The sequence below is a fragment of the Dipodomys merriami genome, unplaced genomic scaffold (genome assembly GCF_024711535.1).
Source record: "Dipodomys merriami isolate MVZ:Mamm:240054 unplaced genomic scaffold, mDipMer1.0.p SCAF_167, whole genome shotgun sequence".
Classification (NCBI taxonomy): Eukaryota; Metazoa; Chordata; class Mammalia; order Rodentia; family Heteromyidae; genus Dipodomys; species Dipodomys merriami.
In genome coordinates, this window is record NW_027203015.1 from 1477807 (window position 1) to 1504123 (window position 26317).

A 26317-nucleotide genomic window follows, 5' to 3' on the forward strand; every position below is an offset into this window, starting at 1 on the left:
TCATTGAACATTGATAAAAGTGAACTATTTAAAACACGGGTAGGGACAGGAGGGTAGGACTGGGAACAAGTGAGGGAAATGAAGACATTTTATAAAAGGAAATGTACTCATTACCTGACTCATGTAATTGTAATCCCTCTATAAATCACCTTAATAATACCAGACTAAATTTATTTAAAGGCCAACAAAATGTCGTTTCTTAGAATCCTAATAGTTTGCTTTGTTCACTGGTTTGGGCTGGTTGAGTCTATCTCTGAAAATAGATACATTGACATTCATTGGGAGAAGTTGTGAGCTCATTGGGAGAAGTTGTCAGCTACTAGAAGATAAGTCAATTATGATTGTCTGTATGGTTTTTGAGACTCTGATTCATTTATTTCTTTATTCTAATTTGTATTATTTCTGTCTACTGGTTTTTGGTTTGGCTTGTTCCTGTTTTTCAAGTTCCTATTGCTGATTCAACATTGTTCTGATTTGTTGATGTACACACTCAAAGATATAAATTTTCCTTGAGTATTGCCTGTGCTGTTGTATCCCAGAGGAGGTAGCATTTTGTCTGTTTCGCTTCCACTGAATTTTATAAACGTTGGAACTTCCCTCCATATCTCATCAGTAATTCACTGATGATTTAGCAATGTGTTATTCAGTCTCTGTGTTTCAGAATTTTCTGTGATGCCTTTTGATGTCGAGATCTCATTTGGTCCCATCATGGGCTGACAGAGTACAAGGAGTAATTTCATTTTTTTTGAATTTTCACAGATTTTCCTTGTGATCTAAGATACGATCTATTTTGGAGAACGTTCTGTGGGCTGCTGAAAGGAATATATATTGTGACACTGCTAGATGAAATATTCTGTAGATATCTGTTAGGTATGGTTTGCCAATACAGTTATTTAGCACTGAAGTATTTTTGCTAAGTTTTTACCTGGCAGGCCTGTCCAGAGGTAAGAATGATGTGTTCAAGCAACCAACAATGTGTTTGGAGGTATACATGTTTTTAGGGTAAGTAGTATTTGTCTGATAAATTTGGGAGCTCTAGGATTCATGACATTGATATTTAGAATTGTTATATCGTCCTAATGGACAGTTTTCTTTACCAATATGTAATGTCTTTCTTTGTCTCTTTTTACCTTCATACCACTTTTAATTTAAAGCCTATTTTATACCTTCATACCACTTTTAATTTAAAGCCTATTTTATCTATTATTAGTATAGCTACTCTGGCCTGTTTATGAAGTCCATTTTTAATTTTTAAAGATGATGTACCGAAGGGTTAGAATTACATAAGTCAGATAATGAGCACATTTCTTTTTGAAGTGTCACCTCTTCCTTAATGTTCTCCCAGCTTTTCCCTTTCAACCTCCTTCCCCTATAAGTTGTATAGTTCATTTTTAATATAGTGTCTATTGAGTAGCACTGCTGCATTTGTTCTCCCTTTGTCCCACCATTTCTGCTCCCCCTTGCCCTTTGAAAACTTCCATATAAGACCAAAGGTGCAGAAAGAAAAATCAGCATCAGAAGAAAGAAGGAAAAAGCAAACCAATAAAAAATCTTTCATTATCATTTATTGGAGATCATTTTGATGAACATTATTTTATATGATAATATTCATATAACTATTGAGCTTTTGTGTTTAAAATCCCATATAATTTATCATGTCCAAGTGTAATGTTTTCTCTTTTACCATCCAAATGTGTTTACTTGTAGAATTAGAGGCACATTGTAATAAAAAAGTGAGGGAAATCAGGCAACCTATATTTCTTTGAGTGTGTCTTTCTTTACTTAATATGTTGTTCTAAGTCTTTCCATTTCCTTATGAATGGCGTAATATTATTCTATCTGAATCAATAGAATTGCATCAAACTGAAGAGTTTCTTCATGGCAAAGGAAAAGTTAGCAGGATCTATAGAAAGAGAACAGAATGGAAGAAGAATTTTACTAGCTAATCATCAGACAAGGGTTTTCATAACTAACCCATATTTAGAAATGAAAAATTAAACCCAACAACAATAAACCCTCAAATAAAGAAGAACCCAATTAATATATGGTTAATTACTTAAAGATAACTTCTAAGAAGAAGTAAGAATAACAAATAGACACATCTCTCTCCATAAAAGAAATGCAAAAACAAACAACACTGAGACTCATCTCAACCCTGTTACAATTTCATTATGAAAAAATGAACAATCACAGATACTGATATGGCTGTGGCCCAAAGGAAACTCTATTTCACTGTTGGTGAGACTGTAATCTTGTTCAATCACTTTGGAAAAAACTATGGAAGTTGCTCACAAAACTGAATAGAGAGCTACCTATTATCCAGCAATTCCACTTACGGGCTGCAAGGAGGTACAAATGAATTATCTGAAATGTCATAGTCCATGGAGAGTGAAAATACTATAATTCTCTTAAAAGACTGTCAAAGCCCAGCAAAATAAATAGCAGAAAATGTGTACTGCAAGAGAGGACAGTGGAGGGCAATGTGAGAGGGGTAGGAAATTGAAGGGGAAAAGGATAGAATACAGACAACAATCCATTGTATAATTCCCAGAATTGAAATATACAAAGGAAAGAGTAATGTGAAATGGGGGTGGAGATGTTGAAGTCGTAACACAACTCCAGGTGCCTTGTACATATAAACTGCTTTGTTTAATGGGAAGTAATTCCATAACAAAATATTGACATACGTAAGAATTGGGATTGATTGGGAGGGGTGGATGAGAATGATGAAAGGGGTGATATTGATCAAGATACACTGTATCCCATATACTGTTTCAGTGAATGGCAACTCCTTTGTACAACTACTTAAAGATAAAAACTTTTTGAAACTTAGTTATGATAGTTGAATAGAGTTGAACCTCAATTCAATTCCAATTTAAAAATATTTCTAACCTGGAGACTTGGAGAATAAAATTCAAATAATAAAATATTATAAATATTTTTATCAAAATTTGTGATATTTAACTACAAACTACTTTGCTTTTTGTTAGCCATTGGGCTTTTATAAGAGAATTCTTCAAAGTAAGTGGCATAAAATAAAAAGCAGTATATTACCCATACTCTAGAAGCTTGAACATTGATTATAAAAATGGTTGTTCCAAGCAATTCCTTTTCTAATGGGGGTTCACTTTCTGGTTCATTATAATTATTTGCTGGACATTCATAAGGCAGTGTAATTATATTGGGCTTCCTTAATCAGGATCATTATTGCAGGGTCATCTCTAAAAGGTTGATTCTAATGTCACCAGACAGGGGAATAGAATTTCAACATGTGTATCTGAAAGGAGTTACATCGTCCAATACACTTTGCAACTTTTGCTTTAACTTAGGGTAGTATATCATGTGGATATTATTTCATAGAAGATAATAACTTAAGGACAAGCTTATAACATTTGACTTATGTGGATGATTCTTCTTAAAATGGGAATAATTATAGTGATGGCAAAGTGAAGTATGATAGTTTAATGGCTCTTGGATCACATCATAGGTAACTATGTAAACATTGTACAGCCTTTCTAAGGCCCTTCTAATGTATTTGAAGAATCTCTGATGAGTTAATTGCTTTCAGAAATATTCGATTGAGCCAACAAATACAGATATCGTTTGATTTTAATTACTTTCTGCTATTAGGATTTTCACAGACACCAAAATCAGAGGATATTAATTTCTCTGATAAAATACATAATAATTTTTTTGTAATTAATATAACATGAAGAGTGTAACGTTAATAGCACTAAAATACTAATATTCACATTATATAATACATTGACATTCGTTGGTTACATCAATTTTTAGATTATTTATAATTTTTAGAATATTTATAAGTGTAAATTGTTTGTAATGTATAGACAATGAGAGAACGATTTGCATGCATATTACTACAGATGCAAACAGATTCACTTGGTTATTCATGATCCTCTATTCGTTAGTTTCATTCATGCATGGAGAACATGCAAAGAAGTGAAAATTGCAAACTTGAATTTACTAAAGGGTTAATTACATGGAGTTTCTGTTGGACTAATAGCAGATTTTAGAAATTAGTTTTGCCTCTTGCTTTCACCCTCCTTTCCTTCCTTTGTTCCTTCATTTCTTCCTTCCTTCCTTTTTTCTTCCTTCCTTCTTTACTTCTTTCCTTTCTCCCTCCTTCCTTCCATCCCTACTCTCTCTTTTTCTTTCCTTCCTTCCTCCCTACCTTCATTCCTTCCTTGTTTCTTTCCTTCCTTCCTTCCTTCCTTTCTATCTTTCTTTCTATCTATCTTTCTTTCTTTCTTTCTTCCTTCCTTTCTTCCTTTCTTTTTTCTTTCTTTCTTTCTTTCTTTCTTTCTTTCTTTCTTTCTTTCTTTCTTTCTTTCTTTCTTTCTTTCTTTCTTTCTTTCTTTCTATCTTCCTTTCTTTCTTTTACTGAAAATATTTCTTATGGCTATAGAAAATATACCAACTGTTGTACTCCAAGCTATTATGAGTAATTATAAATATAACTAGATTAATATTAATTTAAATATCCTGTTATATTTTGACAAATTATACTGAAAACAATTTCACAACCGTTGCAAGATATGCAACAAACATTACATTTCATGATATTGTTTATTTCTTCAAACAAAAATAAGAATTTAGACATAATATTGTGTATGTGTGTGTTGTTCTTGTGATTTTAACTCAAGACCTGTAACTTATTTTCTTTTTTCCCTCAAAGATATTTCTCTGTCATTTGAGCCAGAATTCCGTTTTTGGCTTTGTGTGTGTGTGTGCGTGTGTGCGTGTGTGTGTGTGTGTGTGTGTGTGTGTGTGTGTGTGTGTGTGTGTGTGTGTGTGTGTGTGTGTGTTATGATTTGCTTGTGATATTTGTGTGAGTTGTGATGTGTTTGGGCTTTGAACCGCAGCTTCCTGAGTAGCAAGGATTACAAACTTGAGACACCTACACTTAGCACAGATTTAATATGTGCAAGAATAAATTAAATTCCATATTATATGAATTTTAGAGGCTCAATTTAACAAATTACGGTTTAGATATTTATTTAGTTATTAAACTTGAACGTGCACTGTGAAAACTAGTTTTCATTTTTATGAAAAAAATATACACTCAAAGGTTTAGATGACAGAATCTTTGGACAAATTGAAATATTCTATTATTCAAAAGTGAAAAAGAATCATTAATCAAATTTCTCATGTACACTAAAAGTAACACGCTCTGTCAGGCTGAATGAAGCAATTTTACATTACATTAAATATTGTATACTTTGGTCACATAATTTTCTCTTCCTTTAAACATAAGCTATATTTGACAGAAAAAAAGTAGATTCATAATTTTTGGGGTATATAAAAATCTCAGTTATTTGTCATGTATTTCTCAGGTTTGAATAACAAGTCATTTCAGAGAAACACTGAATTTCATGTATTTTATGTCAATAGTGATTTTAGAAATGAATCAATCTCAATGAGATAACTAAAGAACGATATTCCATCAGTTATCCAATTATTCCAACAGACTTTAATAGAACTTATTTTTGAATAGCTACTCTCTATAGAATAACTAAAAAATAAATGATCATGATAATATTTATTGTTACTTCAACTAGAAACAAAGAACCTCACTATAGATGACACATACTTGAATGGAAATGCCATAAAATTATGAAAAATTCAAGTCATTATTAGTTAGATGAAATAGTCATTTTTGAAGGTCAAAATGAAATCTCTTGAAGAAGTGAGAAGATGGCAGAGGAGAAGCTGGAATCTGAAAAAGCTCTCACATAGAAAGCAGTTTTAGAGTTCCAGTGAACAGTCCTAAGCCAGAGAATCACACCAAGTGTGCCATCACAGGACAGAGAGTTAGACAAGAGAGGGGAAGCCAAGGCAAAAAGACATATTTTAGTGCCTGCCAGCAGCCACCACCGTGGCGGCGGAAGGGTCGCAGCGGAGAACGCAGCCGGGGCCATAACTGAGCGCTCACACAGAGAGTCCAGGACGAAGGAGCCAGACGCAGCTGGCGAGCGGATTCTACTCAACACCAGCAAGAACCGACAAGGAGCGAACATCTTCATCCTGCAGTGTGCAGACCAGAGACGACCCAGGATCCAAGACTCGATGTGAGTAGAAGCCCGACGTCCTCACTCCCTCTCAGGGAGCAGAGGAGGTAAGGCCACCCCTCCTCCCCCAGCACCGGTGATCTCCATCTTGGATACCAACAAAGCTCGAAGGAGCTGCCAGCTCCAACACAGGCCTTGGAATAAAATGAGTCATTTAGCAGGTCACAAGAACTTAACGGCGGCAAAGTGACCTGCCAGACTCGGCTCCATCCAGGGAAAAGTCACCCAGTTCAGGCACCAGCCATTGGAGTGGCTTTCCCCACTGGGTAACCAGAGCCAGAGGCTGCCCCTCCCGCTAGCAGCCTCAACAATCAATTGAAAAACAGAAACCCTGAGAGTGACTCCAGGCTGGGCTCTGTGAGTTTTTTTCAGAAAAAGCCCCAGGAAAAAGCTACTGATTGTTGAAAGGCCTCAACTCTACCCAGAATCTAGCCTCACCACTGCATCCCCCTTTTTTGTGATTCTCAAAGCAGATCACCCTCCCAGTAAACTAATCTGGGAGGGGATCTCAAAATCTTGGGTAAAGGAGAGCATTTTTCTGCCTGTTCGAACAAACTGACTTAAGAAACCAATCAAGCCACAAGACCTCAAGCTGAACAGAGACTCCAACAAGAGGCTGTTTACAGACAAAAGGGAGATACAGGATTTTTCCCACCCCTCCCAAAAAAATTTTTAAAAAAATCAAGGAACTTTTTTTTCTTTCTGCCTCTTCTTTTCTTTTGTTTTCTTCTTCTTTTTTTTTGGTACCTTATATATATATATATAATTTTTTTTCCTTTTCGAAAAATTTTATTAATCTTTAATTTTTGCCTTTTTTGAAAAAATAATTGTTTTCCAGTAACTTTTTTTTCCTCTTATAATTTTTATTTTAGGAATACATGAATGTGCGTTTTCCTTTCTTTTCTTGTCTTCTTTCTCTTTTTCTTTCTTTCTTAACTATCTTTTTGTTTTTTTGTCTAGCTCTACTGAATTTCTCATGTTTTTTCCCCCTTTCTAATCCTTTTCACCTTTTCCTCTCATTTGATCTTCTTTATGTGACTTAACTCTTGTCCTGCACATCCTCAGATAAATCCGTAGTTAACTAGTAGACCCTATCCAACATTGTGTACACACTTAATCCACAAATTTATTTCTCAATTCAAAACCTCTGAGATTTAAATTCCTTAATAGCAGCACTACCTCTTTATACCTATATAATATTTTAAGCATTTTCTTAAGTTTTACACTTCTCCTCTATGTCCCTACCCTTCTATTAATATACTCACATTCCTCTCTAAATAGATGGTCTTTTAATCTCCATAATAATATTAATTTTTATGTTTCTATTTTTTTCTGGTCTCTTTTCATTTCCCTTTCCCTTTCTTCTTTTTCTCTCTCTCTCTACTTGCATCCTACCCAACCTATTTCCTGCATTGAGATTAGGACATAATTAACTCTCCCTGTGCCTCCCCACACCAATCTATTCCTATTTTTTACCCACATCTCTCCCTAACCCTAAAAATTTCTGTTTTTCCAAATTCTTCTCTGCGGTTCGAAGCCCATTAATGTATAGTTGTTTGATGTTGAATAGATGTATCTATTGAACTAGATTGTATCTGTAGACTATTGACTGTATAAATGCAAATGTTGGTTGATGGTTGCCTTAAGATAGTGTTCTAGCACAAACTGGTGCTATTTTCATCTCAAATGGGCAGAGTAAGCCGGAAAAACACACAAAAAAAGGCAAATCCGGGTATTTCAATTCCCAATCTTGATAATCAGGGGTCAGATTAGATAATGAACAACCCAGAGGAGAGTTCCCAAATAGCTCTTCAAACACTGGTGGCAAACATGACAAATGAGAAGTTTGACAACTTACAAAGGACTCTGGATGAGCGTGATAGGGAGAGAGAGGAGGCATCCCAAAAGTTTATACAGGAATATCATAAGCGTAAGGAAGCTGCTCAAAAACTGATACAGGATTTGCGTGAACAACTTGAGAATACTCAAAGAGAAAGGAGGAATGGCGTGAGCAGGCTAACACTCAAAGAGAACTGCAGGAATCCCACGAACGTGAAGAAAGAGAACTGCAGGAATCCCACAAACGGGAGGAATCTAATCAAAGACTAATTCAGGAATTGAGAGAGAAGGTAGATAATACACAAAGATCACTAAAGGCATTCATGGAATCCATTAACAAAGAGCTGAAGGAAGTCAGGGAGACCACAAAGGGAATGCTGAATGGAAGCCAACAGAAGGAATGGGAGTCCAAAGAAACCATAACCAATCAACTAAGTGATTTGAGAACAAACACTGAACACCAAATTAAGGAAGTAAAGAAATTCATACAAGACCTAAAACAGAGCTTCAACAAAGAACTTGAAGCCATCCAAGCTGACCAATTAGAAGGAAAAGTGATAAGAAACAAAGTAGAGAGTCTTGACAGCAGGTTAGACCATGCAGAAGATCGAATCTCAGGGATTGAAGACCGCCTAGATATTACAGAGAAAGAACATACAACCATCCAAGACAAGTCCAAGAAATATGATAGATCTATCCAACACCTGGAAGACAACATCAGAAGGCCTAATCTAAGGATAATTGGTGTAGAGGAGCACCTAGAAACAGAAGTTAATGGTCTAGGAAATTTGTTTAACAGGATCCTAGCAGAGAACTTCCCAAACATGCAAAAAGTTAGGCCTATTCAGATACAAGAAGCTTTTAGAACCCCAAATAGACCAGACCAGAATAGGACATCCCACCATCACATTATAATCCACACAGGATCAACTCAAACCAAGGAAAAGAACCTTAAAGTTGTCAAGGAGAAAAGGTTAATCACCTACAAAGGGAAACCAATTAGAATCACCTCAGATTTCTCAGCAGAGACAATCAAAGCAAGAAGAGCCTGGAATGACATATGCCATGCCCTAAAATCAAACAACTATCAACCAAGAATACTGAACCCAGCTAAACTCTCCTTCATAACTGAAGGCCAAATAAAAACCTTCCATAGCAAAGAAAAATTGAAACAATACATCTCCACCAAACCAGCCCTACAAAAGATTCTTAAAGATGTCCTACACATAGAAAACCAACAAGACCACAACAAAGGCCAAGAAACTGCACCCAAACTGAGAATCCAAGAACCATAGTCTGAACCCACATTTCGGAGCCCCCAATAAGGTGGATAACATGGCAGGAACTCCCAAATACCTCTCAGTCCTATCTCTTAACGTTAACGGCCTGAACTCTCCAATTAAGCAACATAGCCTGTCTAGTTGGATTAAAAAACAAGACCCTTCTATCTGCTGCCTGCAGAAGTCACATCTTGCCCGTAAAAACAAACACGTTTTCAATGTTAAAGGCTGAAACAAAATCTACCAAGAAATGGCCCCCATAAACAGGCGGGAGTTTCAATCCTAATATCAGATAAAATAGACTTCAAATTAAAATTCGTGAGAAAAGATAAAGAAGGTCGCTACATACTACTTAAAGGATCTCTCCTTCAGGAGCATATTACAATTCTAAATATCTCTTCGCCAAACAATGGAGCACCCAAATTTATCAAAGAAACATTACTTTCCCTCAAATCCCATATAGATCCAAAGACATTAATTGTTGGGGATTTTAACACACCACTCTCCCCACTAGATAGATCAACTCGGCAAAAACTCAACAGAGAAACCGCAGATCTAAACAGCTGCATAGATCAACTAGACTTAACAGACATCTACCGAACATTTCACCCAGCAGCATCAGAATACACGTTTTTCTCAGTAGCACATGGAATGTTTTCTAAAATAGAAAACATTTTAGGCCACAAAGCAAGCTTGTCTAAATTCAGAAACATTGAAGTTATACCTTGTATTCTCTCTGACCACAAGGGAATAAAATTAGAACTCAACACCAAAAGCCACCAAATAAAGTGTGATATCACATGGAGGCTGAAAAACACACTGCTGAATCAAGAGTGGGTCATGGAAGAGATCAGAAAGGAAATTCAAATGTTCATGCTATTCCACAAAAATGAACACACAAATTACCAGTTCCTCTGGGACACAGCAAAGGCAGTACTGAGAAGCAAGTTTATAGCTCTGAGCTCCTACATCAACAAATTGGATAGATCTGAAACTAGCAAATTAATGACACATCTAAACCTCCTTGAAAAAGAGCAGCAAGATAAAACCCAATCCATTAGACAGAAAGAAATAATCAAAATTAAATCAGAATTAAATGAATTAGAATCCAAAAAAAACTACAGAAAGGATCAACAAAACAAAGAGTTGGTTCTTCAAAAAACTTAACAAAATTGACAGACCCTTAGCAAATCTTATCAGAAAAAGGAGCGTACACACCCAAATTAATAAACTCAGACATGAAAATGGAAACATCACCACGGAAAAAACCAAGATTCAGAATACTATAAGGGAATACTTATCAAAACTTTAGGCTAATAAGTTTGAAAACTTGACAGAAATGGACCTTTTCCTAGCAAATATTGACATGCCAAAACTAAACCAAGATGAGTTGAACCAGCTCAACAGGCCCATATCAAGCATTGTAATCGAAACAGCAATAAGAGACCTCCCAGCTAAAAAAAGTCCAGGACCAGATGGTTTTACAGCGGAATTCTACAAGGCCTTCAAAGCAGAGCTCACACGAATACTCATCCGATTCTTCCATGAAATTGAAAGAGAAATCTCACTACCGAATACATTCTATGAAGCCATCATAACCCTCATCCCAAAACCAGGCAGGGACTCATCAAAGAAAGAGTACTATAGACCCATTTCTTTGATGAACATTGATGCAAAATTTCTCAACAAAATTTTGGCCAATCAACTTCAACAATTCATCCAAAAAATCATACACCATGATCAAACAGGATTCATTTCAGGGATGCAAAGCTGGTTCAATATACGCAAATCAATTAATATTATTCATCACATCAACAGGAGCAAGAATAAGAACCACATGGTTATCTCAATAGATGCAGAAAAAGCATTCAACAAGATCCAACACCCCTTTATGATGAAGGTTTTAAAACCTTCCTCAAAACATTCCTCAATACAATAAAGGCTGTATATGACAAACCTACAGTCAGCATTATACTCAATGGTTAAAAACTAAAGCCATTTCCTCTTAACTCAGGAACAAGACAAGGATGTCCACTCTCTTCACTTCTCTTCAATCTAGTATTAGAATGCCTAGCTACAGAAATAAGACAAGATGCAGACATAAAGGGGATCCAAATAGGGAAAGAAGAAATAAAACTCTCCCTCTTTGCAGATGATATGATCTTGTATTTAAAGTATCCCATATACTCCATTCACAAATTACTCAAGCTGATTCAAAACTTTGGCAAAGTAGCAGGTTATAAAATTAACCCCCCAAAATCAATGGCTTTTCTGTATGCCAACAATGAGAAAAGTATGGCTGAAATTAGGAAAGCAACTCCATTTGTAATAGCACCTCAAAAAATAAAATACCTAGGAATTAACTTAACCGAAGGAGTGAAGGACCTCTATGATGAAAACTTTAAAATCTTAAAAAAGGAAATCAACACAGAACTTAAAAAATGGCAAAACCTCCCATGATCCTGGATTGGAAAGATTAACATTGTGAAAATGGCAATTCTTCCCAAGGCTATGTACAAATTCAACCCATACCTATCAAAATTCCAACCTCATTCTTCAAGGAAATAGAAGAGGCAAACCACAAATTCATATGGAACAATAACAGACCCCAAATAGCAACAACGCTCCTCCACGGAAAGAACACTGCTGGAGGAATATCAATACCAAACTTCAAACTCTACTATAATGCCATAGTTATCAAAACAGCTTGGTATTGGCATAATAACAGACCTGAGGACCAATGGAATAGAATTGAAAACCCAGAAATGAACCTATAGACCTATAGCCATCTAATATTCGATAAGGGAGCTAAAACAATAGAATGGAAGAAAGATAACCTCTTCATTAAATGGTGCTGGCAAAATTGGTTAACTACATGTAGAAAACTAAAGCTAGATCCTTATATATCAACCTGCACCCGAATCAACTAAAAATGGATCAAAGACCTTGAACTCAAAGCAGACACTCTGAAAATATTAAAGGATGGAATAGGAGAAACCCTAGGTCTCCTTGGCTCAGGCCGAAATTTTCTGAATAGAGACCCGGAAACACAACAAATCAAAGATAGGTTGGACAAATGGGATTGCATAAAGATGCAGAGCTTTTGCAGGGCAAATGACATAGCTAGCAAGATCAATAGAAAGCCCAAGGATTGGGAGAAGATCTTTACTAGCCATACAACGGCCAAGGGTCTCATATCTAAAATATACTTGGAACTCAAAAAAATTAAATCCCCCAACAACAAATCCTCAAAGAAACAACTGCACAATAAATAAGTGGGCTAAAGATTTAAAGAGAAACTTCTCTGAAGAAGAAAGAATGATGGCCAATAGACATATGAAGAAATGTTCAACATCCCTAGCCATAAAAGAAATGCAAATCAAAACAACATTGAGATATCACCTCACTCCAGTTAGAACGGCAAAAATCAAGAACTCTAACAAAAACAGATTCTGGAGGGGATGTGGACATTAAGGAACCTTACTTCATTGTTGGTGGGAATGTAAACTTGTTCAACCACTTTGGAAAGCAGTATGGAGGTTCCTTAAAAGACTTCACATAGAACTCCCCTATGACCCAGCAATCCCACTTTTGGGCATTTACCCAAATGTTTACAAACAAGACCACACTAAAGCTACCAGAACAACTATGTTTATTGCAGCAGTATTTACCATAGCTAAGATATGGGACCAACCCAGATGCCCCTCAGTAGATGAATGGATCAAGAAAATGTGGTATATATACACAATGAAATTCTATGCCTCCATCAGAAAGAATGACATTGCCCAATTTGTTAGGAAATGGAAAAATTTGTAAAAAATTATATTAAGTGAATTAAGCCAGGCCCAAAGAAACATAGGTCCCATGGTTTCCCTTATTTGTAATAACTAGTATATGTATGAGTCAAGCGGAAAAGGTCAGATAATGTGATGTCAGGAAAATGAACCCTTAGATGTGTATTTTAATGTTTTTTTTCTTTTATCCATGTGTTTCTAAAGCATTTATAAGATTATCTCTTTGTTGCTTTGTATGTCCCTCCCCCACAGTATAACCCCTGCTTTCACTATATTTCATGTCAGTATAACTGGAGGAGATGGGGAAAAACCAGTTGTTTAAGGATACAGGTGAACCTGTTGCAACAATGAGAAGTACAAGTTGTCATGTCCAAAACGAGCTTTACAACGTTGGTGCGGGAGGGGGATGGGGGAGGGGGGGAAGGTGAAGGTTTGGGAGGGGGGGAGGGGGAAGGCTGGGAAGGGATGTGAAGGGTAAACAAAGGAGGAGGCTGCAATGCTTGGTAAGAAATGTACGCATTATCCTGCCCATGTAATTGTAATTCCTCTGTACAGTATGTTCACAATAAAATAAAATTAAATTAAAAAAAATGAAATCTCTTGAAACTTCCTTATCTGTCAAATTAAAAGCATTTGTCCTCTAAATATTTCATTCATTTCTCCAGCAATTGTATAACCCAACCTCCTTTATGCCAAATAGCTTCTCTGATTAAGTCATGTAAATATTTAGGAACAGAAGTTATCACAATTGTATAGATGTATCTATCCACCACGCAATAAATGAAATCTGAAAACAAAAAGGATTGGGATTAATAATTAGCTTTCACTATGTTGCCGTAAAAAGGTGAACCCTTTCAAGTGGGCATAGTCATAAAGATTTGGTCACTGAGAACTTGTGATCAAAGAGGATGTTAACATCAAAGTCCTTTCTTCCTCTTCCTTCTTTTAATTCTCTTTCTCCTTCTCTTTTTCCTTCTCCCTCTCCCTCTTCCCCTGCTCCTCTTTCTCCCTTCCCACACTCCTATTCCACCTCTTCTTTACTTCCTCGCTTCCATGAATACAAATAATCCATCTCATGTTCCTGACATGGGGTACTGTGCCACCAGCAATCCAAAGCAATGAGGATAAGAAACATACAATGAAATGTATAAAATCAGAAGTCAAGATTTATCTTTCCTCCTTTTAAGTTAATTTTATAATGTATTTTGTTATATTAATAGGATACTGATACAACATGTTCTCATTTATTGTAAGCGATAAGATGTACTGGAAAAAAAATCAGACCACCATCACCCTAATGAAATAATCGATTAAATTAATATTATATTAGGACAAATCTACTTTAAAATATTAGATATAATTGAATAAGAGGCAAAAAAATCACCTCTATGATTTCTTATGAAAAGACAGCAGAATACGATTTGTTAACAAAAATGCGTCCCATGGAACAATGGGAAACAAAATCTACACCTACAGATTGTGATATAGCTAGAAATTAGTTTTCACTATCCTAAGTCTTTGACAGTTTAGGTTTGTTTACACAGCTACTGTCATCTCTTAGGAAATGATTTTATTAATACTCAAGGGTTTGTAGCTTATAACCCAGCAACAAATAATGCTTCTAAATGTAAAAAGGCGGGGAGGTCTAGTTCAAAGCCTTGGCTTGGTGCCAGCTTAGTAAGGTATAGCTGCACCAGGGAAGAGGGGTAAAACAGGTGTGGTTATAAAAAAAAAAAGCACTGGTCTGAAGCCTCAAAATAAGGACCCCATTCTTTGTGGACCAAACAGTCTCTAACATGAGGTTTTTTTTAAATTAACAAGCACGATTTTAGATTTTTGCAGAGTGAGATAATGCATAGTTACAGACGAAGTCTGATATGTCAGGTAATCCAGTCTGCTCTTTCACATGTTACCTAATAGCCATGTTTCAACACATATGACTACAATGAGATTGTCCAAATTATACTGTTACTTTTACCTCTCATGAATCAAAATTCTATCTAATAATTTCTGTCTTCCAGATGTTTTCACAATATTTCTCATGATCTTTTCTACTATTTTGTCTTCATTACTGATGCTCATACTATTTTTTTGTTGTTGTCTTTTGTGTATATTCCATTTTTAGTGCTTGAACACAATGTTTAATGGTCTCCATTGTATTTTTTGCTCAGGGCTGATGACACGCTATTCCTTGAGCCACATCCTCACCTTCTGCCTCCTGCTGGCTAATTGGAGTTAAATTTTCACATTTTTTTCTGTTTGGACTGATATTGAGCTAAAATATTCAGGTGTTAGCTTCCTGAGTTTCTATGATTCTACACATGAAGAACTAACACCAAGCTTTGCTATACTATTATTTTAATTATGTCTTAGAAGAAAGTGAAGTATATTTGTGTTAAGTGTGTAATTTTCAAATACAATTTGAATCTACTTGATATAATGTAACTGTTATCAATTTTAACAGTTAAATCAATGAATGCTACATATTCCCAAAGAAATATAATTGAAAAAATGCATAATTATTTTCTTTAAACAAGCAAAGGAACTATGAATTTCTTTCACTTTACAATTCATGTTTTATATAACTTTAATTAGCAAACTTCCATGATTAAAAGTAAATATATTAATTTTATACTACAGGAAGCAAAGTGATTATACTTAAGAATAGATATTTCATCACAGTCAGAAGATAACTTTTTGAGCATTCTCCCCATAAAGAAATGTTACATGCAGAAATTAATGGATATGATGTGGCTTGATCATTAAACAACATATAAATGAATAGGAATATCACTTCATATTTCATAAATGTGTAAAAAATAATTATGTTGCTAGGCTCCAATGGCTCATACTTGTAACGCTATTTACTAAGGAGGCTGAGAGCTGAGAATCATGGTTCAAAGCCAGCCTAGGCAGGAAAGACCATGAGACCCTTATCTCCAATGACCCACCAGAAAACTGGCTGTGGCTCAAGTGGTAGATAACTAGTCTTGAACTGAAGACCTGACCGACATCGTCCAGGTCAAGATTTCAAGCTCCATGACCGACAAAAATTAAAAGTAAACAGTTACAAATAAACTAATATTTTGGTATAAATGTTAAAATATGTATTATAAAAACCTTTAAATCCTCACTAGATATACTAGTTTATATAAACGTAGAGAAGTGAACTCTGGTTTTAAATGTCATTGAATCAATTGTGTAAATCACACATTTCTCACTCAATTCATATTTGTATGTTTATATACTTATATGTCATAAATATAATTAACTGATATGTGATAGGCAGTGTTGTTTTAGGAAACTCCCTTGGCTTTCTAAGATTACCCCTTCTACCCTAAAATAAATATGCCCTCCAACCTTGTAATAGATTTCATCTCATTGAAGCAGAAAAATATAAACCATAATCATTTTTTGGAACAACTGTAACATTTTACATGCATTTGAATTATTTTAAGAACCAAAACATTCAAGTCATCTTAACTGTACAAGTAATAACACAATGTCTTCTGAGCTTTTCAGTCTCTTAAGAGATGAAAACCTTTAATTATATATCTGTTTTTTTCTGCCTAACATCCTATTCCTTAGGAAGCTCTTTTGTGTAACCTTGTGTTCCTGATTAGAAGACAGGAACAAAGGGAATAATGAAAATAGCCAAGGAAAATATTTGAAACAATTATAAAACAATCGCCTACACTCCTGTATTCACTGGTTTCAATGAGAATATACGTTAAAGTATCACGTTTTTGTTATCATTTAAAGAGCAATAATTAAACTTCAATTAACAGTGAAGAAGGGAACAGAAAACTGAAGACAGCTAGACTTTGAACAATCCAACATAAGTAAAATGGATTTATCTTTTTTTCTATGTAGCTGTGAAAATAATAGAGAGCAACAACCAAAGGAAAGAAAACGCCTAAGCCAAAGCAGTAAACGTTTGTCTATAAAATATGGTGAGGGTCTGACTGGTTCAAAGTCAGGCTTGCAAAAAGGAAAAGTGTATTTGCTTTAATGTGAACGATAAAAAGCATAAAAATCTTTTATTGAAATTTTACATATCTAGACTAGGACTTCTTGTGTTGGAGAAGAAGAAAGGTATAAAAAAGTTCAAGATTGCTTGACTATTCCCCAAGATCATTCTACTTTATCAGCTATAGCAATGCAAGTAGCCTTGGTTACTCTTAGTATCATGCTTGTTTACATTTAGAAGCATTATTTGTTGCTGGGTTATAAGCTGCAAACCCTTGAGTATTAATAAAGTCATTTCCTAAGGGATGAAAGTAGCTAAAATGTCAAAGACTTAGCATAGGGCAAACTATTTTCTAGCCATATCACAATCTGTAGGTGTAGATATTTTTTCCCATTGTTCCATGGAACCCATTTTTGTTAACTTCTTTTTCACCATCCGGTGATCCTATAACATCCTATACTATCCTGGGATTGCTTATCTTTACTGGATTCTCTAATTTCTGTTGGAAAGTTAGGAAGGAGAAAAGATTGAGTTACCATTTCGGTTTTACCTTATTTTTTATTATCTTAGAAACTGTAAATCAAAATAACATAATTTATCTTTATAATAACAGGAGACATATTTCATTTCTATATTCTTACCCTAGCCTTCCACATAACTTTGGTACTTAGTGATCCCCAAATATGAAAATGAAGATAGGGAGCTTCTTGTTTAAATATTATTTAGGAATTCAAGACTTCATTAATGAAAGGCCCTTAGTAGTATGTACATCTTACATGTGTATAAAGCTGGTGGCAACTTTTTCTTATTCTCAGAAACTAGGATTCGTGGTATCCTTGTAGTTGCATCAGGAAAAGGCTGTAGTTGATTTAGCTTACTACACCAAATCTGCTGTAAAATATTTTTACAAGTTAATTGTCTTGAATAATCCGTATTTATCATTTACATTTCTAAAGGACAGAAATCTAAAATAAGTCTCACTAGATTAAAATAGAGCCTCCTACAGAGCTAAAATATTTTTCAGGTGAATCTAGTGGAAAAGGCATATACTTCCTGTTCCGCTTCCCAGAAACTTCAGTATGTTTGTTCTTGTCTTTTTCTTAATCTTCTAATGTAGCATCTTTACATCTTTCTGATGTTTCTTACCTAATGATGTCCCTTTCGAACTACAACTGGGACTTTTGAGTATACTTTGCCCATCTGATAATTATTCAAATTTGTGTTCCTTGGGCAATGAAAGGTGATTATTTTACAAACTTATATATAAAATGTAAATCTACATTTGATTGATTAGATATTTCAGGACTATAGATATTTTGGGAAGGTATTTAATGCCTACCACAATGAGTGTGTAAGCATTCTTTCTACAGGTTATAACCTGTTACCCTTTCATTAATTTTGAACAACATATTCCTTCAATAAAATATAACTAGAAAAAATTTGGTTCCTGAAAGCATTTAATCTTGATTAAAAATTGTCATTTACTAGAAATCTTAAATATCAGACAGCAGCTCCTGAAGCAGTGCTGGCACTATCACTTTTTGTATATTCTGCTTACAATCTTCTCTTTTCAAGAGCATTTGATTATTATTTTGGAATTATGGTTAATAGTTATTTGACTGCTATTTTTAAAGAATGCACCACCAATAATGGTTCTCATCTTTTAACTTGTTTATGTGTAATCTATTTCTGAAAGAAACACAGCTATTTGAATTACATGAACTGCTTATTGAAGTGTGGAGAGGAAAAGAAGAAAAAAGATGTCCCTGTGTGTATGTCATGTTGAAAATTTACCTAAAAGCTATTTTCTTAAAATCATATATTTTTCATTTTGTTTGGATTCTGATAAAATTTAGCCTCTCAACTCACACAATGTTAATGCAGTCTTATTTCATGCCTACTAAAAGCAAACAGCAAATTACTACATATTTTAAATTTTTTAATTGTTAAAATTATTATTTATTAAAAAACAATATTTTTTAAAAATTAGCTAAGGAAAATTGTTTATTAGATGTTTAGAGTCGTGTTCAGTCTCTATTGTTGAAGCCAGAAAGGTAAACATCTTGCTTTTCTTCTTCCTTGGGCCACTCTGATTTATTTCATCTATTTCTGAAACAATAAAACTCAGGCTTTGGAGCCTTTTGCTTGATATCCACAATGTGTCATTCTTTCTTTATTAATAGGAGAATTTGGAGAAAGGCTGAGAATTCTCACTAGAAAAAGGAGAAGAGGAAAAGAGAAGCGAGAAATCTAGATATTTCTTTCTCATCTCAATCACAAGTTCCTGATAATGATTATGGATGTTTAATACAGTACTCGAGTGATTAAACACATTTATAGAAAGAGTTAACCCCTCAAGTGATCACGTAGAGAATGCTTATTTATTTAAAAAATGTAATAGCATCAAGTACGAAGTGTTTTCTCCTTGCAGGTCAAAAATTGCAGTCTGCATTTTTTACAACGATGTATTCCTTTTTTCTGATGCTTCATATAATGATGCTTATAGGGTGTTGCAATTTTGATAACTTTGAGGCAAAATGGACAAAGTAAATTCTTAGTGTTTTCATGAGATGTTCAAAAATGAGTTTCTACATCAGAAAATGATGATGATCTATAATTGCAAACCTGGCAGATATATGGCATCTCACCGGGTTTATGATTGTCCTTCATATGTTGTAAAAGAACATGTTCTGTTTCAAATGATAATTCACAGATTTTACAAATGGTAGAAAAGTCGTGAGGAGTGTGTGTACTCTCGATGTGGCACTGCAGCTGGAAGGGTGTGGGAAATTGCCGGTAGCAGTGCTTGCAGGTGGTGTGGTTTTCCCAGCTCTCACTGCTCTGCTTCTCAAGTTCCAAGTGGTGTTTCATGTGGTTCATAAACCTAATATTATTTTTGAGAACTTTCAAGCAACTGAAGCATTTAAAGGTTGTATGAGTCTTCTGTTCTTCCTGGATATCTCCTTCATGTTTTCCATAATAAAAGTCATTAACTAACATGATCAATTTTCCTTTCTCTGAATCAGCAGTCATAGCTTTATTTGCTGTATTTGAGTTTTCTGTTTTATCTGGTCCCAAAAAGTCATTTATCATGTCTGGACAACAATACTGCATGTGATTTTTCAAAGGATCCAGAAGATTGAAATCAATATTGCACTTTGGACAAGCTCGTGGAAAAGGCGTTCCATCTTTAGATTAATTTGATGAAGTATTTTCACCTTTTGATGGCATAGCTTGGGGAGAAATCAGTGAAGGAGTTTTAACTACAGGGAATACAGCTGAGAAATCTGTTACAGAAACACTTTCACCAGGCTTGGGATTTTTTGGATTTACACTGTTCAGAAGCAGAAGGACGTTTTGATAAAAACAAATTTTCATTCAGACCTGCTCCAGAAATTGTTGGTATCCCTTGGTACTGTGGTAATTCTGTATTCTCGGTCAAGTCAAACAGTAACTCAGAAGAATTACTAGATACAACTCGGGATGACTTTGTTAAATAGCCAGGTTTAGAAAAAGGCTGTACAATAACAGAGCTATCTGAAGATCTAGATTCAGGATGAAAATTTACTGGCGAGGCAGCAACTGGATTTGATGGGTTCGTATTGTGTTGACTTGTAGACTTGAATGCAGCAGAAATACCTCGACTGAGCACACCATTCTTTATTCCCCTTGAATATGCGCTGGTTTAACTCTGTTCAAAATATTTGAAATTGCTGGTTTTGAACTTGCTATCTCTCCAACAAAGATTGGTTCATCATTGTCATCCTCCTCAACTTCTTTTATTTTCTTCTGCCATGGCTCTAGCTCTTCTTCACATTCCATATAAAGTTCTGCCATGTCTGAATTTTCGTGAGCGGAGCCAGCTCGGCCTGACTGGAGCCCTAAAAGAGGAGGAGAAAGAGGAGGAGGCGGAGGAGGAGGAGAAAAAGGAGGAGCGCGAAAAACTATCAAGAGGCAGCTGCAGCAGTGGGGGTGGCGGCGGTTCCCATTGTGGAGCCAGCAGCCTGACCCATGGGAAGTGGGAGAGGGGGAAGGGAGACATGGGAGGAAGTGGGGGGGAGGGAAGCTGGCACGGCCCCGCGCGCGTGCCCCAACACCCGATTATGATGAAGGTTTTGGAAAAATTAGGAATCCATGGAACATTACTCAATATAATGAGGCTCTGTATGACAAACCTACAGCCAGCATTACACTTAATGGTCAAAAACTAAACCCATTTCCTCTTAACTCAGGAACAAGACAAGGATGTCCACTCTCTCCAATTCTCTTCAATCTAGTATTAGAATGCCTAGCTACAGCAATAAGACAAGATCAAAAACATAAAGGGGATCCAAATAGTGAAAGAAGAAATAAAACTCTCGCTCTTTGCAGATGACATGATCTTGTATTTAAAGAATCCCATGGACTCCACTCCCAAATTACTCAAGCTGATTCAAAACTTTGGCAAGATAGTAGGGCATAAATTTAACCCCCAAAAATCAATGTCTTTTCTGTATGCCAACAATGAGAAAAGTGTGGAAGAAATTAGGAAAGTAACTCCATTTGTAATAGCACCTCAAAAAATAAAATACCTAGGAATTAACTTAACCAAAGAAGTGAAGGAACTCTATGATGAAAACTTTAAAATCTTGAAGAAGGAAATCAAAACAGAACTTAGAAAATGGCAAAACCTCCCATGCTCCTGGATTGGAAAGATTAACATCATGAAAATGGCAATACTTCCCAAGGGTATCTACAAATTCAATGCGATACCGATCAAAATTCCAACCTCATTCTTCAAGGAAATAAAAGAGGCAATCCAAAAATTCATATGGAACAATAAAAGACCACAAATAGCAAAAACACTCCTCAACGGAAAGAACACTGCTGGTGGAATAACAATACCAAATTTCAAACATTACTATAAAGCCATAGTAACCAAAAGAGCTTGTTACTGGCATAAGAACAGACCTGAGGACCAATGGAATAGAATTGAAAACCCAGAAATGAACCTATAGACCTATACCCAATTAATCTTCGATAAGGTTGCTAAAATAATAGGATTGAAGAAAGACAGCCTCTTCAGTAAGTGGTGCTGGCAAAATTGGTTAACTACTTGTAGAAAATTAAAACTAGATCCTTATATAACACCCTACACCAGAATAAACTCCAAATGGATCAAAGAACTCCGAGTCAATACAGACACTCTGAAAACATTACAGGATGGAATAGGAGAAATCCTAGGCCTCCTTTGCTCAGGCCGAAATTTTCTTAATAGAGACCAGGAAACACAACAAATCAAAGAAAGGTTGGACAAATGTGATTGCAGGAAGTTGCAGAGCTTCTGCCTCGCAAAGGACCTAGCTAGCAAGATCAATATAAAGCCCATGGATTGTGAGAAGATCTTCACTAGCCATACAATGGACAAGGGTCTCATATCTCAAATATACTTGGAACTCAAAAAGTTAAATCCCCCAACAACATATCCTCAAAGAAACAACTGCCCAATAAATAAGTGGCCTAAAGATTTAAAAAGAAATTTCTCTGAAGAAGAAAGAAGGATGGCCAATAGGCACATGAGGAAATGCTCAACCTCCCTAGCCATAAAAGAAATGCAAATCAAAACAACATTGAGATACCACCTCACACCAGTTAGAATGGCTATAATCAAGAACTCCAACAACAACAGATGCTGGAGGGGATGTGGACAGAAGGGAACCTTACTTCATTGTTGGTGGGAGTGTAAACTTGTTCAACCTCTTTGTAAAGCAGTATGGAGGTTCCTGAAGACTTCACATAGAGCTCTGCTATGACCCAGCAATCCCACTTTTGGGCATTTTGGACATTTTGGACATTGTCCCATTTGTTAGGAAATGGAAAGGCTTGGAAAAAATTGTATTAAGTGAAGTAAGCCAAGCCCAAAGAAACATAGGTCTCATGATTTCCCTTATTTGCAATATCTAATATATGTATGAGTCAAGCAGTAAAGGTCAGATAATGTGATCTTAGGAAAATGAACCCTTGATATGTATTTAAATGTTTTTTTCATGCATTTGTTTCTAACTCACTTATAAGTTTATCTTTGCTGCTTTGTATGTCCCTCCCCTACAGTACAACCACTGCTTTCATTATATTTGATGTCGTTATAATTTGTGGAGGAGATGTGGAAAAACAAGTCATTTAAGGATGCAGCTGGACCCGATGCAACTATGAGAAGTACACGTTTTCATGACAAAAACGAACTTTACAACTTTGGTGCGGAGTGGAGGAGTTCGGGTTCAGGGTTGGGGAGAGGATGGGAAGGGATGTGAAAGGTCAACAATGCAGGAGGCTGCAATGATTGATAAATGTACTCATTATCTTGTCCAGTAATTGTAACCCCTCTGTACAGTATGTTCACAAAAAATTAAAATTAAAATTAAAAAAAAATAAAAAAATTTAAAAAAGAAAAAAGAGGAAAAAAGAAGTAAAAAAAAAAGGAGAAACATTTATCACGCAGAGAATAAGAACTAGCCTAAGAGATTTAGAATGATAAAGGCAATGAGCAAAAGCCTAGTTGACAACTAGTTCGTCAATAACCAAAAATGGTTCTCTAGACCAGTTTCTGGTATATCTTATTTACTATCATTTTTCCCTTACATCTGGAGTTACTCCTTATTTTCTGTCACAACTATTAATTACCTTCTGCATTTTTGATGCCAAAACTGATCAAAAAGATTTCAAAATCACACTTAGACTACTTTTCACTTTGTGATTAGCAGTGATGATCCAAAATCCTTGTATCCTTGAATTTCCAGAATTAATCTTCAGCTGACATCTAAGCACATTCCTGGCATTAATTGCTGTGACTTAATGAACAAAACTTTTTTCAACACAGTATCCTAAGTAAAATACATGAATTAGAGGCTATTATCAGGTGTCAGTATGGAAGTAGCAATTATATATTTCAAGTATGGGTTCTTTATTTTCCATTTACTTATTGTTTTGCCGGTCCTAGGGCTTAAACTCAGGGGTAGGGAATTATTCCTGAGCTTTTTTTTTCTCAAGGCTAGCACTCTTCCACTTGAGACACAGCATTCCTTCTAGTGTTTTTCTTTTTTCTGTGTTACTGTGGAATTGAACCCAGGGTTTCATGCATGCTAGGCAATCACCATACCATGAAGCCACATTCCCAGAGCCCTAAATGACTTTCTTAAGAAGGCATTACATTTTCACTCCGTAACTCTGTATCATAAGTTTGGTCAGGTGATAGAAAATGATGTAGAAAACAATACAATTCAATAAGTCCAGTAAGGCTGGATGGACAATGAATTTCATGGTCTAGCTAGGGAATAGTGCGGCTTACCTCAGGGAGCTGTTTCAACAGGCTGAGCGGGACAGCTCCTGACCCACAGCCCACCTCCAGAATGAGAGGGTCACCTTGGATTCCAGCCACATGGGGATGCTGGACCGCCTCCTCCAGCACCTATTCAACCAGTTTTTGTAAAAGAGAGAGAGAGAAGTCAGAATTAAAATTAAGTTGTGTCGGTGGCTCAGAACTCTAATCCTAACTACACTGGACGTTGACATATGAGGATCATGGTTCATAGCCAGCTCCCGCAGGAACGTCTTTGAGACTTTTATTTCCAAAGAACCACCAGAAAACCAGAAGTGGTGCTGTGGGCTCAAGTGATAGAGCACTAGCCTTTTGCTGAGGAGCTCAAGATCAGTGCCCATGCCTAGGGTTCAAACCCCACAACTGACAAGAAGTAGACTTCCTACTACAAGAAGTGGTATTGAATAGCACCCATTGTCCTAGGGAGCATGGTAGTGAAGTCCGAGCGTCCTGTGAAGTTGAAATCATAAGGAGGTCACCTGACTTCTCTGTGCTTCGGTTTCCCCAGATGCAAAATTCAACACAGTGAAGGATCCCCTTCCTCATGGGTATAGGGTAATGATTTAAAAGAGCCATGCTTTTTTTTCAAAATCCTCAGCTGTTGCATGATTAATAACTGGCCCCACCTGTGCTCTTTGTGGGTATCTTCCTGTCATTTGCTCACAGAATTGCAGAGAACCTTCTCTGAATGCCACTCCCACCATGCCAAGCCATGCTCCAGAGATTCCCTCTCTATAAATCCCTTTTTTCCTCAAAACTGTCCTGTGAGGAAAATGAGGTCTGATGGTTGTGGCCCTACCCAGAGCTTCACCTGTGGTCAAGAATCGGCTGCTGTGGACTAAAAGTTTGGGATAATCCATCTAAATCGATGACTGAGTATGGGGCTACATGTTTACTATCCCAACTACAGAGGACCAGGCCTGGTGGAGCATACCTGTCCCAGATAGGAGGACCTCGATCCAGTCCAAATAAAGCATATATTGAGTTTCTATTTCAGAAATGCCCAAGACAGAAAGGTGGCTCCGCAGAGCCAGGATGAGGAAACAAGCATGGGATCATGGTGCCCCCAGAGGGGTGTCTGAGCCCAGGTAGTGGTGATTTGGGGGCAGCCACTCACCTGTGCTGCTGAGAAAAGCTGCTGGGGGCTGCTCCAGGTGGGGCAAGCAGCAATGGCAGCGGCATTGCAAACACATGGGCCAAGAACAGAGAACCAAGACCAGGGACCAGGTAAGGGCTTTAGGCAGGCTGGCAGTGCACCATTGCCTGAGGTTTGAAATCCTGCAACTTGGAAAGGTGAGGAGGGAGCGAGGGTGCGGGCAGGCATCTCAATTTCCTACTATAGTCCAAAGTTGCTTGAGTCTCTTCCTCACCACTCAGCCACCTCTACTTTCCTCAACTGCTGGTAGTGTTGTAAACTAACAGAGGGAATCCCAGGTGCTACTAGGCAGCATGGAATGTGGGCGTGATCACCATTCTTGTATCCCATTGGTCAGAAATAACCATGAAAGAATGGGGGTGTGGCCAGAATTCTGTGATGCGAGCAGCATGGGCGGAGTCAAGAAGATAGCAGCTCCCCCAGATCTTTTCCCAAGGAACAATGTCTAATTCAGTTGGAGATGAGATGGTGACCTGCTTTAGCTGGATGGCTGCACAGATTGTTCTGTATGTCTGTTTGTTGCCAGACCCGGACCTTGAACTCAGGATCTGGGCACAGTCTGTACACTGCTTTTGCTCAAGGCTCGCCCTCCACACTGGAGCCCTGGGCTTCTGGCTTTGTTGGCACTGAAGTTGGACAGAGGTCTCAAGGACTTTCCTGACTAGGATGACTTTGACCATGATCCTCCCATCACAGCCTTGTTAGTATCAAGGAGGACTGCTGAGAGCCACTGGTGCCTGTCTAATCATTGGTCTTGCTGATATTCTTGGACAGCCCGGTGAGTACCCTATCCCCAGGTTGAAGTGGTGGGAGCTGGAGCTCACAGTTGGAATCC

General features: G+C 36.6%; 1 pseudogene; it reads right to left on the minus strand.

Annotated features, from left to right (window-relative positions):
* Window positions 1-19375: 19375 nt before the first annotated feature.
* Window positions 19376-20815, minus strand: LOC138828890 (zinc finger protein 280D pseudogene; annotated as a pseudogene).
* Between the last annotated feature and the right edge of the window lie 5502 nt (window positions 20816-26317).